This window comes from Empidonax traillii, unplaced genomic scaffold, assembly GCF_003031625.1.
Source record: "Empidonax traillii isolate 1590-97213 ecotype Southwest subspecies unplaced genomic scaffold, ASM303162v1 scaffold1475:size161371, whole genome shotgun sequence".
Taxonomy (NCBI): domain Eukaryota; kingdom Metazoa; phylum Chordata; class Aves; order Passeriformes; family Tyrannidae; genus Empidonax; species Empidonax traillii.
The window spans coordinates 90,850-104,734 of record NW_020956668.1 but is presented as its reverse complement, the minus strand read 5'-3'; positions in this window follow the sequence as shown (position 1 = coordinate 104,734).

The following is a 13,885-nucleotide window of genomic DNA, read 5'->3' as shown; positions in this document are numbered from 1 at the left end:
ATAAAAATAACCTGCTGGGTTTGCAGAAAAACCTCTGAAGTTAAATGGGCCTGGGGGAAAGAAGGTGCCTTAGCTAGAAGAGGAGTTGTGCGAGTGGTGGTTGGATAGGGCAGGTAGCAGGCAGGGCTTGCTCTGGGTGTGATGCTGAGGCTGTCAGGCCAAGGAGCCCTCAGCCCTGGATGGAAGGGTGGAGCAGCTGAGGGGTCAGGCAGCTTTGCATGTGCAGCAGCCTCTTTGGTGGTTGCACTGCAGAGAGTAGTTCCCTGGGGATCTCCATCACATTCCACTGGAGGCGTCAGGTCCTGTGATCAAACGTTTTGGGTGATGGTGTAGGTAGTGCTGTGATTCTTGGTGAGTGCTTGGTGTGTTCCCCAAGAGCTCCATGTAGGTAAAGGTGATCTGCAAGGATTGCCTGGGAAAGGCAGACAGCCTTTTAGAGGGGCCTGAGGGATCTTCCCTGTACGTGTCCCTTCCCTTCCATCACTTTTTCTGTGCTTGCTTGAAGCTCATCATCTCAGGACAGGCGAATGTTGGTAAAAAATAAGCTGTTGTATCCCATGAAGGGGAATATTGCCTTTCTCTGGCCCTCTTGCATTGCCATTAGTTGCTCCTTCATGGGTTCCCATGTTTGCAGTGATGCACCCCTGATGTTTGTAGATTGGGCTGGATTCTCTCCTCTCCCTCCTGCCACAGTGTGTGGCAGCATTACCTGCTCAGAAGGTGGCAGGTAAGCACTGGAGAGGCACAGAGAGACTCTGTCAAGTCATCAAATCCATGTGCCAGAGCCTGAACATCTGGAAATGGACTGCAACTGGTTCCCTCCCTCTTTCAGGGCTTCACTGCTTCTGACCCCTCCAGGAAAACTGTCAGTGTTGACTCTGGATAAACGTGGGGGCATCCTGTAAAACAAAACAGGAGTGTTGAGGCTGTTGGGATGTAGATGATTTAATTACTGTACAGACACTCATTGCTATTCATATGCATTTTTCTTACATAAAAATCCTGGAGACACCACATTTTCAGTGAAGAGTTCTCCCCGAAGTCAACACTGTTGCTCTGCCTTCTGCATCTGGGAAGGGGTTTTCCTTAAATCCCCCTGTGGCTGTTTATATAACACTGATTACAAATTTAAATGTTTAAAGCTTTTCAAAAAAAACCAACTCTTCATACATTTTCCCTTTGGTTCCAATACAATGGCCTCTGAGAAATTTAAACTCTCTTTAAATGTAAGAGACGTTTTACTTTTTGGGCTTCTCGTGCAAGCTTGTGCCACAGTGTCATATCTAATATTCGTAGTTAGGGCCAGGATTTACCAGGAACGGGCACAGAAGCCAGCCCCAGGGGTGGAAAACCTCGAATGGCATGGGCCATGGGAGGACTTGGGAAAATTTCTAGAAAGTGGTTCAGTTCCTCCAACATGGAAGTTCACTCTCGAACAACTCCTAAACCCTACACAGATAATAACAGCTGTGAAGGAGAGAGCTCATGATAAACCCATAGAGAGGCAGTTGGTAGATGCATGTGGGGCTTTAACCTACCCATGTCTTGGCAGCCCGAGTACAAGAGTTAAAGGACCAGAGAAAAACAAAGTCCGTGAAAGTGAGTGCAGTGCCGGTATCCCGTGGGCAGGGATCTGACCCACTAGAAGGTACCTCCCGCTGGTATTTGCAGACGGAAAACTGTGACGAGCAGGACAGAGACCAGTATTAGAGGGGCCCTGCCTCTAGCCAGGTAGAGGCACGGGACAACCGTGTCTATTGGACGGTGTGGATCCGGTGGCCTGGCACATCAGACCCACAAGAATATAAGGCTTTGGTTGACACTGGCGCTCAATGCACGTTAATGCCCTCGGGACATGTGGGACCAGAGGCTATTTCCATTTCTGGGGTGACAGGAGTGTCGCAGCAGTTGACTGTGTTGGAAACTGAAGTGGGTTTGACCGGGAAGGAGTGGCAGAAACACCCCATTGTGACTGGTCCAGATGCCCCATGTATCCTGGGCATTGACTACCTTAGGAATGGGTATTTCAAAGACCCCAAGGGACATAGGTGGGCTTTCGGGATAGCTGCTGTGGAGACAGAAGCGGCTAAGCAGTTGAATTCACTACCTGGCCTCTCAGAGAACCCTTCTGCTGTGGGACTGTTGAAGGTTGAGGAACAGCGAGTGCCAATTGCCACTACAATAGTGCACCGTCGGCAGTACCGAACGAACCGAGACTCTGTGATCCCCATCCATAAGATGATCCGTGAGCTGGAGAGCCAAGGAGTGATCAGCAGGATCCACCCCCCCTTCAACAGCCCCATCTGGCCTGTGCGAAATCTGACGGAGAATGGAGATTGACTGTGGACTATCGTGGCCTGAATGAAGCCACCCCGCCGCTGAGTGCCGCTGTTCCAGACGTTGGAGCTCCAGTACGAGCTGGAGTCTAAGGCAGCGAGGTGGTACGCCACTATTGACATCGCAAATGCGTTCTCCTCCATTCCCTTGGCACCAGAGTGCAGGTCGCAGTTTGCTTTCACGTGGAGGGGCGTGCAGTACACGTGGAACTGACTGCCCCAGGGGTGGAAGCACAGTCCCACCATCTGCCACGAATTGATCCAGGCTACATTAGAGAAAGGTGAAGCTCCAGAACACCTGCAGTACATTGATGACATCATTGTATGGGGGAACACAGCAGAAGAGGTCTCTGAGAAAGGAAAGAAGATCATCCAGATTCTCCTGGAAGCTGGGTTTGCCATCAGAAAGAGTAAAGTCAAGGGACCTGTCCAAGAGATCCAGTTCCTGGGAGTAAAGTGGCAAGATGGACGTCGCCAGATCCCGACTGAAGTCATCGATAAAATCACAGCAATGGCCCCCCCCAACTAGCAAGAAGGAAACCCAAGCTTTCCTGGGTGCCATAGGTTTTTGGAGAATGCATATCCCCTAGTACAGCCAGATCGTAAGCCCTCTCTATCTGGTAACCTGCAAGAAGAATGATTTCCAGTGGGGTCCTGAACAACAGCAAGCATTTGAACAGATTAAACAGGAGATTGCCCATGCTGTAGCCCTTGGGCCAGTCAGGACAGGACCAGATGTGAAGAATGTGCTCTACTCTGCATCTGGGGATAAGGGCCTCTCCTGGAGCCTCTGGCAGAAGGTGCCTGGCGAGACCCGAGGCCGCCCACTTGGATTCTGGAGCCGAAGCTACAGAGGGTCAGAAGCCAATTACACTCCAACGGAAAAGGAGATCCTAGCAGTTTATGAGGGAGTCCAAGCTGCCTCAGAGGTGATTGGCACAGAAGAACAGCTCCTCCTGGCACCTCGGCTACCGGTATTGAGTTGGATGTTCAAAGGGAAGATGCCCTCTACGCATCATGCCACTGATGACACCTGGAGCAAATGGATCGCCCTGATCACGCAGCGCGCCTGCATTGGAAACCCAAACCGCCCTGGGATCCTAGAAATCATCACGAACTGGCCAGAAGGTGAGAATTTTAGTCTAGCAGAAGAAGAAGAAGGAGAGCAGGTGGTACGGGCGGAGGAAGCCCCAGCATACAACCAACTACCAGAAGAAGACATACGCTACATACTCGTTACTGATGCTTCCTGCTGTATTGTAGGGATGAAACGTAAATGGAAAGCAGTTGTATGGAGTCCCACATGACAAGTTGCAGAAGCTATGGAAGGAGAGGGTGAATCAAGCCAATTTGCAGAGCTCAAAGCTGTCCAGTTGGCATTGGACATTGCTGAACGAGAGAAGTGGCCAAAACTTTACCTCTCCACGGACTCATGGATGGTGGCCAATGCCCTGTGGGGGTGGTTGGACAGATGGAAGAAGACCAATTGGAAACGTAGGGGAAAACCCATCTGGGCCACTGATATATGGCAAGACATTGCTACCTGGGTAGAGAAGCTGATTGTGAGAGTCCGCCACGTAGACGCCCATGTGCCCAAAAATCGAGCCAATGAGGAGCATCGCAACAATGAACAGGCAGACCGAGCTGCACAAGTTGAGGTGTCAAAGGTGGACCTAGACTGGCAGCACAAAGGTGAATTGTTCTTAGCACGATGGGCCCATGATGCCGCCAGCCATCAGGGCAGAGATGCCATCTGCAGATGGGCACGAGACCGAGGGGTGGATCTAAGCATGGATGCTATCTCTCAGGTTATCCATGACTGTGAGACATGTGCTGCCATTAAACAGGTTAAGAGACTGAAACCCCTGTGGTATGGTGAACGGTGGAATAAATACAGGTATGGGGAGGCTTGGCAGGTTGATTATATCACACTGCCACAGACCCCATCAAGGTAAGCGCTATATGCTCACCATGGTGGAAGCCACCACTGGATGGCTGGAGACGCATCCGGTGGCCCACGCCACTGCCAGAAATACCATTCTAGGCCTCGAAAAACAGTTCCTGTGGCGGCACGGCACCCCAGAGCGGATTGAATCAGATAATGGGTCCCATTTAAAGAACAACTTAGTTACCACCTGGGCGAAAGAGCATGGCATTGAGTGGATCTATCACATACCATACCATACAGCAGCCGTGGGGAAGGTTGAACGGTGCAATGGACTGTTGAAAACCACCCTGAAGGTGTTGGGTCCAGGGACTTTCAGGCACTGAGATCAGCACCTAGCAAAGGCTACATGGTTAGTCAACACTAGAGGCTCCATCAATTGAGCTGACCCTGCCCAATCAGAGTCCTTTCACACAGTAGATGGGGACAAAGTCCCAGTAATTCACTTGAGAGGTGTGTTAGGTAAAACAGTTGGGATTTAATCCTGCCTCGAGCAAAGGCAAACCCATTTGTGTCATTGTTTTTGCTCAAGGATCAGATAGCATGTGGTGGGTAATGCTGGAAGATGGAGAAACCCGGTGTATACCTCAAGGGGCCCTCAATTTTGGGTGAATTTCCCATAACACTGTGTCTGTATTTGCATGTAAATACTTGTAATATGTATATAGCTGGGGTAATGTATGTATGTTTATGGTTGGAGAGTTTGAATCTGATATAGCATGTTAGTATGGGAAAAAATTCAGGGGTGGATGGTGTCATAGGTTTGAAAAGAGAAAGAATTTTTTCCCTATTGTCCCGTTTCCTTTTCCCCCTCCTCCCCATCTGTTTCTTCTGAGATGGGGGGAGCCATGGAGGAGGTGGGGGACAGAGCAAAGCTGCATGTGCTGGGCAGCGCTGGGGGAAGGGGGGGAGGTTCCTTGTGAGAGCAGTTGCTGGGCGGCACGGCTGGGGAGTCTTTTGTTTGGAGGTTTTTTTTGGTTTTTGTTGGCTGACTGGACAGAGCGGTCAGCCTGGTTTCAGCCGACTCCTTTTCTTTTCCTGAGAGGAAGATTTTTTTTCCCCACAGGACACCTCAAGGAGAATGACCAAGAGAGACCGACCCATCTCAGAGTGAGGTATTGTGCCTTTGGTACTGCCTGCGGGAAAAAAGACTCTTTCATTGCTGGCTGTGAAACCATCGACTACTGACTGCTGCAGGCACATATGGCTGCGAGCAGCTGTTGCACTGCCGGGACAGTCCTGCCTTTCCCCCTCCTTTCCCCCTGATGCCAAAACGGCACAGAGAACTGCTCAAAAATGATTTTTTATCTTTAAGCAGCAAGGTATTTATTTTGAACAACATTGGGGAACTAGCTGGACAAACTACCTCCGAAGTATTCAGTGAAAAGTCAGGTAATTTATATAGTTTTTGTGAGAGGTTACAACATTTTTACATACATATGAATTTGATTTAAACATCTTATCTTCATATTCATAATAGGCGGGGTTTAGGCAGAGCTTGAGGTGGAGTCTTCTAGAATGGTCTTTTTGGGGAAACTTTTAGTGGTCGTTCTGGGTCCTTATCTTTATTTATGACTGCTGGGCTGCTCAAAGAACATCCCCTCTATCTCTTACTTCAATACAGTCAGCAGAACAGCACAAGCTGTTTTCAACATGACCAGAGCATCTTTGACAGAGCATGGTACCAAACTCCATCCTAGATAATCCTTAAAAACCATGTTCTGTTTCACCCCCCTGCCCCGGGTTGGTGCAGGTTTCTCCCCCACTCCTGGGGAATTGTGACTTTATTTTGTTTCTTCTGAAAGTTTTTGATTGCACCATTTGTTGTTTATTCAGATTTTGTTAATATAAAGCTGTTATTTTCCTTTTCCACACTTCCACCTGAAGTTTCTCAATTTCTAAGTTGTAATCTTTTTAAACTAAGACAATACTTGTGTATGGTAACTTTTTTCCTATTTCTTCTTCTTGTAGCAAATATAGAGCACCTGGTGTATGCCTTCACCTGAGGTTTAAATTGGACATCAAAGGAAACTGTTGCCCTGAATGTGGAAGTAACTGCACTACACCTGGGAACCTTACCAGATCTGTTGCTGATGAGCTACCTCCTGTCTCAACACCACATTCACTGTTCTGAGTTTGACTGCATGTGCTGCTTCAACACAACTGCTGAATCAGCTGCATTGAGAAGAACATTTGACATCAACAGGACTTCATACATCAACTAAGGCGACTTATCAGTGATGCCTTACTACCTGAGTGGTTTAATTCCCTGACAGGAGGACTGGGACATTTACCTTAGAGCATTAAATGTTTATTCCTTTTTTCTATATGCTCCTTTAAGTGCCTTTGCAATTTACCCTGTCCTACACTTCTGGCCCCAGAAGCAGTGGTCTCTTGAGCAAGGCAGTGAAATGTGGAAAGGAAAGAGTTAAAAGCAGAAGAGTAGTGAGGAGAATGGTAGATTCACTCAAGTGACCTTGCACCTGGGTGTGGCGGATAAAAAAGATGCTCACTCTGTCAGTTGGCAGGCAATAGGCACTTTATTAACAGCAGGCTTAGTTTTATAGTCTTTTCTTCTGTCCATGCATATACATGCTCTAATTCATTGGTCAGGTGTTCCTGTTCACACGCTGTAGTTCATCTTTTGATAGGTGGTCAGTGTCCTTTAGCATGCTGGCAAATCTCAAAACAAAACCTGTTATTTACTGCAGTTCTTCCTCCTTTTCTGCTCTCCCACCTTCCAGGTGTTTACATTCTTTTACAAGCTCACAGCTGTAACTGATCAAATTCAAGGCTTAAGCTGTCTACAGCCCAGCTGTTTCCCACAGCTGGGAATGCCAAGGCCTGGAGAATAACAGTGTGGGAAACCCCATATATTATGCCTACTGCTGTTTACCCTGTCTGTTTTGAGAAGTAGAATTTCTGTGTAGAGATAACATAGGTGTTTGGAGAGACTTGGAGGCATTCTCACAGACATGCTTGAGCTCCCTGTTTTGGGATAGAGAAGGTCAAAGCTCAGAGATCCTAAAAAGCACAGGGGAGATCACAGCATGGTGGTAAACTATGTGTGCGGGCCCTTGACAAATTGGTGCAAAGAGCAGGCCCACCGCACACTAGCATGAAGTAGGCCTAGCAGTGCCTGTGTTCCTGCTTATGTGTCTCTGCCTAGCTGTTGCTTTGGTATCCTCTGATTAGCAAGGTGTATTGGGTCTGGCTGAGAGGGAGTTCATTTCCCCATATCAGCTCTCACAGTGCTGTGCTTTGCATTGGTTGCTAGAAAGGTGTTGATAACACACCAGTGTTTTGGCTACTGCTGAGCACAGCATCAGCACTGTAACATTCTTCATCAATCAAGGGCAAGATCCTGGGAGGGGACACAGCCAGGACAGCTGGCCCAAACTGACCAAAGGGATATTCTATACCATGTGTTGTCAGCTCAGATATAAAAGCTAAGGCAAGGAGCAGGAAGGCAGGCATTCATTGTATCCAATGGCTGCCTGTTGAGGAACCATTACATGTGCTGAAGCCCTGCTTCTCAAGAGTGACCAACCATCGCTGCTCAGGGGAAATAGAGAATAAACCCTGCTATCTTTTGCTTTGCTTCACTTTTGTGCCCACAAGCTTCTGCTTTGCCTTTGCTTTAAATAAACTGCCTTATCTGAACTCACGAGTTGTTTTTCCACCTTACTCTCTCCCCTGTCCAGCTGGGAAGGGGAGTGACAGAGAGGCTGGGTGGGCACCTGGCATCCAGCCAAGGTCAACCCACCACACAAGGTAATGAAATAAATTTACTCTTTGCATTTCAGCTGTTGTTTTGTGGTTGTTTCAGCTTCCTGCCTGTGTCAACTCACACAGTCACTAAAGAAAAACCAAACTAACTGTGATGAAACTGAGAACTGGAGCTTCAAACTCACTTTCTGCTTCATCTCTTCTATCCATCCCTGTCTCTGGCTTCATTGTATTCTACAAGCTCATGCAAGATATCAACTGTCCTTTCATTCACTTCATATTGTGGAATAGGCTGATTCCCATATATTTTTTTAGCCATAAAGTAACTTGACAGAGAAAGGAAAAGAAAAAGTATACAATCATGTGAAATGACAGAAAATAGCTGATAGATGCAAGAAATGTAAAGTCCTCCAAGCTCTGCATTCCTGAAGAATAACTCCTACTGCATCAATCAAGGCATGGGTGAAAAAAGGGGAGATGACTTCTTTTGTCTCGTCTTCAAACACCCTCTGTACTTTAGAAAACTATTTCCCTTTTAATCTCCCTCATTTCTCTGGATACCTGCTTATCTCCAGATGATAAAATTTTATCTTTTTATTCACATGACCTGTTTGCTACAGACACGCTCATGATCCAAGAAATGTTAAATTGGGCAGCTGGTAAAAACTGCATTAAAACAGTGTGAAATAAAAGTGCCCAAACCCTGATCATTTGGAACAGTCTCTACAGGCTAGCAGAAGAGAAAGTGTTACTACAATGTGCAGGCATGAGCCCTGCAAAGCACAACTTCTACCACTGAAAAGAAGGTCAGAAATGGTAGAGAGATTAACACACTTCTCTCAGATAGCACTGTGATTAGGTTAGAAAGATTAGATTATAACTAGCATTAATTGAAGACATGGAACCTCTACACTGAAGAAACAAATTTTTGTCTAAGACTGTCTAAGAAACCTGATAAAAAAGGACCCAGCCTTATAACTTTAAAAGTTATAAGCACATCTGTGGTGTCTCACCCTTAAGGAGAAGGAAGCACTCGAGATTTGTAGATGCTCATGGTACAAATGACAAAAGTCAGAGTCTGTTACCACCCCATCAATGCCCAAGCACGTGGCTGCTTGTAGTGTGGCTGTTACGTTTGCAGTCTTGGGCACTGCTACTATTAGTGGGGCTAAATCGGCCTGAACTTCAGAAATTCCACCTTGTGCTGCAGCAAAAATCTAGCACTGTGATACACCAGCAATCCTTGAATCAGAGTGCAGGTGCCATGTGAAGTGAGCACGCTGCAGTCTCTGGATTTCTTTTCGAGTTAGGGTTAATGTTCGAAGTGAAGGACCACACTCTGCCATCCAGCAGATGCCAGGTTCAATCATTCAGAACATTGAAAGTGAGTAGCTGACATCTGCTTCTTACCCAGGAGCCATAAATTACCCTTAGCAGTTTGGTAGGTAACACTGGCTCCATTTTCTCCAGGGATTTTAACTCTTTGCCATCTGGGTCATACACCCAGCTTTTCAACATCCTGCTGGGTTAATACTGAATGTTGTGCTTCTTTATCTATTAGAAATTTTATTAATTGTTGATGAGAACCAACTGGAATCTGAATGTCTGGGCCATTATTATGTATGCATTGATAGGATTCCACTTGATGGATTTCAATCTCACCTGGCTTGCTGCCATAATGCTCTTCCAAATCAGCCACTTGAATTGGATCAAATGAGGTCATCTTTCATGTGCAATTTACTGCTCCACCCTGAGGTCCAGTAGATTGAGGGGGAGTTGAAGGAGATAAAGAATCATCTTTCCCCAGTTCTCTGTCATCGGTATCACCCCATATGTTTCCATCCAAATAAGTCTGCTATATTTTTCCTGGAACTTGGATATCTCGGTAGCCATATATGGCACCGTTTTGGTAGCAGTTTGCTGACCCATACCATCATCTGTGGTTTCAGTTTTAATTAAGGGTCGTAATGTTACTTCCTCATCATCATATGACAATGCAAACATTACATCTCACTCTTTATCAGAATAATAGATCTGTTTACTGTCTTCCAACTCCTTCATTGGATACAAAGAGTGTTTCTGCAAATGGTCCAGATTCTACATCCTGCAATTCCTCACATAAGAATATCTCTCTCTAATACGCATCCTGAAGCTCCACCTGAAGCCTCCTAGCATGATCATGCTCAGCAGCAAGCAACACCTTCTCCTGAAGCCTGCTTTCCCTTCCTCGTTTAACTGATCCTGCAATCCTTTCACCAAATCCTGCAGATATCTAATAATTTCTCCCTCTGCCCATTTATTGACATACCTCTCCTTTTGGGCAGCAGTTAAAGCTGCTCCCAAAATTGCACATAAAACTGCTTTACCTTTCCCCTTTTGTACCTTTTGTTCACTTAACACTGCATTTATCTGTTTAACCACAACCTCAGGGCTATACCAATTTCCATTTGCCCATTCCATGCCCAGTGGAGTCAGGCAGGCATTATATTCTCTCAATTTCTCCAAAATGTCAAGCACTGACATTTCCTGGACAGTCGTGGCTTGCATCTGTTCAGATCCCTCCCAGCTGTTAACAGCCAAAGGATCACTTCCCAGCACTCTCTGACCAAAACTCATGGGTGGAGTGATGTATGGACACCTTCAACCATGTCATCCTGTCCATTATGCCAATTAAAATATGGTATCCCATACTTAAGAGGAAAGGAGCACCCAAGATTCGTAGATGCTCATGCTCGAAAGGAATGACAAAAGTCAGAGGGTCCACAAAGCTTAGAAAGTTTTAGTAGTAAATTACACACTTTACATGGAAATTGGTATAAGTTAGTCCCTGATCTAGTATAGCCACATGTCAGCGGGTTTTGGATAAAGGGGTAGGGTGAAAGGGAAGAGAGAGAGGTGAATTAAAGACGGGGAGAGAGATCACCAGCCCTGGCTCCAGTGTCAATCCAGCTGATGGGATGTTCAGGGGTGTATGTGCACTTGGTCTTTGTGGGGGCACCTCTTTATAGATAAATTTTCCCAGCCCTGGAGATAAGTTTCTTTTATCTATGCAAATTAGTTATCATGCACAGTCCGTTCTTCTAGATCTTTCTGGAAATGAGTCAGAATGTGTATTGGGTCTGGCTGAGACAGTTCATTTCCCCATAGCAACCCTCACAGTGCTGTGCTTTGCATTGGTAGCTAGAAAGGTGTTGATAACACACCAGTAGTTTGGCTACTGCTGAGCAGTGCTGGCACAGCATCAGCACTATCTCTCAACATTCCCCCATCCCATCAAGGGGCTGGGGATGGGCAAGATCCTGGAAGGGGACACAACTAGGCCAGCTGACCCAAACTGACCAAAGAGATATTCCATACCATATGACGTCAGCTCAGATATAAAAGCTAAGGAAAGGTGGAGGAAGGGGGGGCATTTGTTATTTACCATGTTCTCCTTCTGGAGCAACCACTCCATGTGCTGAAGCCCTGCTTGCTGGGAAGTGGCTGAACACTGCTTGCTGATGGGAAGTAGAGAATAAATCTTTCCCTTCCCCCCCCCCCCCCCTTTGCTTGTGCATGCGCAAACTTTGGCTTTTGCTTTGGTAAACTGCCTTATCTCAACCTATGAGTTATTTTCCATCTTATTCTCTCTCCCCTGTCTAGCTGAGAAGGGGAGTGATAGAGCAGCTTGGTGGGCACCTGGTATCCAGCCAAGGTCAACCCACCAGAAAGGGTTTCAGGGGTCTTTGGTGGTCTTGATCCCCCCCTATTGGGTTGGTCTTTGTTTGAGTCTGTGCCCACTTCTCAACCTCATTCCTGCACCTGCATTGTACTGTGTTGTGCTTATCTCCAGGAGCCAGAACAAGGACGTTTGTCCCAGAGAAGTGCTGCCCTACCTCCATATGGTCCCCTTCTCCAGCCTCATCTGGTTCTTTCTCACAATCCTTGGTTGGCTCCACAGCCATCTGGCTATCAGTGCTTGAGACATACACATTAGCCCTTGTCTTCTATAACATCCTTCTTTCTGCTTCTGCCATACCAGCATCTCAGCTACATACACTGCACACAGCAAACATCTCCCTGAACTATTGTGGGGAGAAAACCATCACACCCTTAGAAGCAAACTGCACTAATTACATGTAGATTAAAGAGTAATACTGCAAGAAAGCCAACTTTGCAAACAAAGGATGAATTACATCTTTCTGCCAGTCTCTCCAATGAGAAAGACTTGAAACACAAAATCTTCAAGCATGCAAGATCTTCATAACCTTCACTATTAAACCAGCTGTGAGCTTATACTTAATGGCCAGTGAGCTCAGGCTGTTACCTAGTAGGCAGTGGAGAATGAATTGGGTGAACACAGTTGACTGCTGCAAAACTCACCCAGTGACTACCTGCCCCCAAAGCTCAAGGGGGAAAGGAAACAACACAGGCTCATTCCTCCTCCTGCACTGCACACACCAGAGTGCCAGGCATAGCAACACTGCTAGGGACTGGCAAAACCTTCACCACAACCAATTGGGTGCTCATGAGGAAGGGCTAGAAGAAACCCCCTGGGAGAGCAGGATGAGGGCTCCAATAATGCACCAGGGCCAGCTCCGCACCAGTACTTTGCCCACCCCAGGGATGGGGCTCATGGCACCTGCCTCACCTGGTGCCCCTCCCACTAGGCCTTGGGCTGGTGAGGAGGAGCCCCTGGATGGGTGCGAGGCAGCTAGTCTCGGCCTCAGGCGGCCCTTGGATAGGATCACCTCCAGAAACCCCACACTGTGACACCTATACCTGCACCCTGCCCAGCCCCACTATTATACCTGCTGGAGCTTTTCCTCCATGGTGGACCCACTGCCTCGAGCTCCCCGCCTCCATCATAGCTGCCCCCACACACAACCGCCACACCGCGGGACCTGATGGGACTTGAGGGGAGGGATGGGAAGGGGAGGGGAAGGATGGGCCCACCCAGCCCCACAGGACCCGGGTCCTGCACTTGAGTCACAACAAACCCAATGCAGTGCACCAGGCTTCACGAAGTGGCTGAAAAGCAGCCCAGAGGAAAGGGACCTGGGGGTGCTCTTTGACAGATGGCTGAACATGAGCCAGAAGTGTGCCCAGGTGGCCAAGAAGGGCAATGGCATCCTGGCTTGTATCAGAAATAGCGTGGTCAGCAGGACTAGGGCAGTGATTGTCCCTCTGTACTGGTGAGGCAAGTCCTGTGTTCAGTTTTGGGCCCCTTCCAAGAAAGACATTGAGGTTCTAGAGTGTGTCCAGAGAAGGGCAATGGAGCTGGTGAAGGGTCTGGAGCACAAGTCCTATGAGGAGTGGCCAAGGGAACTGGGGGTGTTTAGCCTGGAGAAAAGGAGGCTCAGAGGAGACCTTATCCCTCTCTACAACTGACATGAAAGGAGGTTGTAGACAGGTGGGAGTCAGTCTCTTCTCCCAACTAAAAAGCTATAGGACAAGAGGAAATGACCTCAAGTTATGCCAGGGGAAGTTTAGATTGGATATTAGGGAAAATGTCTTCACAAAAAGGGTTGTCAAGCACTGGAACAGGCTGCCCAGGGCAGTGGTGGAGTCATCATCTCTAGAGGGATTTAAAAGATGTGTAGATGTGGCCCATGGGGAAATGGTTTAGTGGTGAACACGGCAGTGCTGGGTTAACAGTTAGACTCAGTGATCTTAGAGGTCTTTTCCAATCTAAATAATTCTATGACCCAGCCCAACAGGACCCAGTTTCCTAGTTTAAATTCTTCAAAGACATATATAATAATACAAAATAATAATAATAAAACCCCAGTTCAACTCACTAGATGCATTGAACAGTTTTATCAAAGTGGCTTTAAATGGTCTAATTGTTTTGGAATAATTTGCTTTTCCCCACTACCCAATAGTTTTAAAGAAA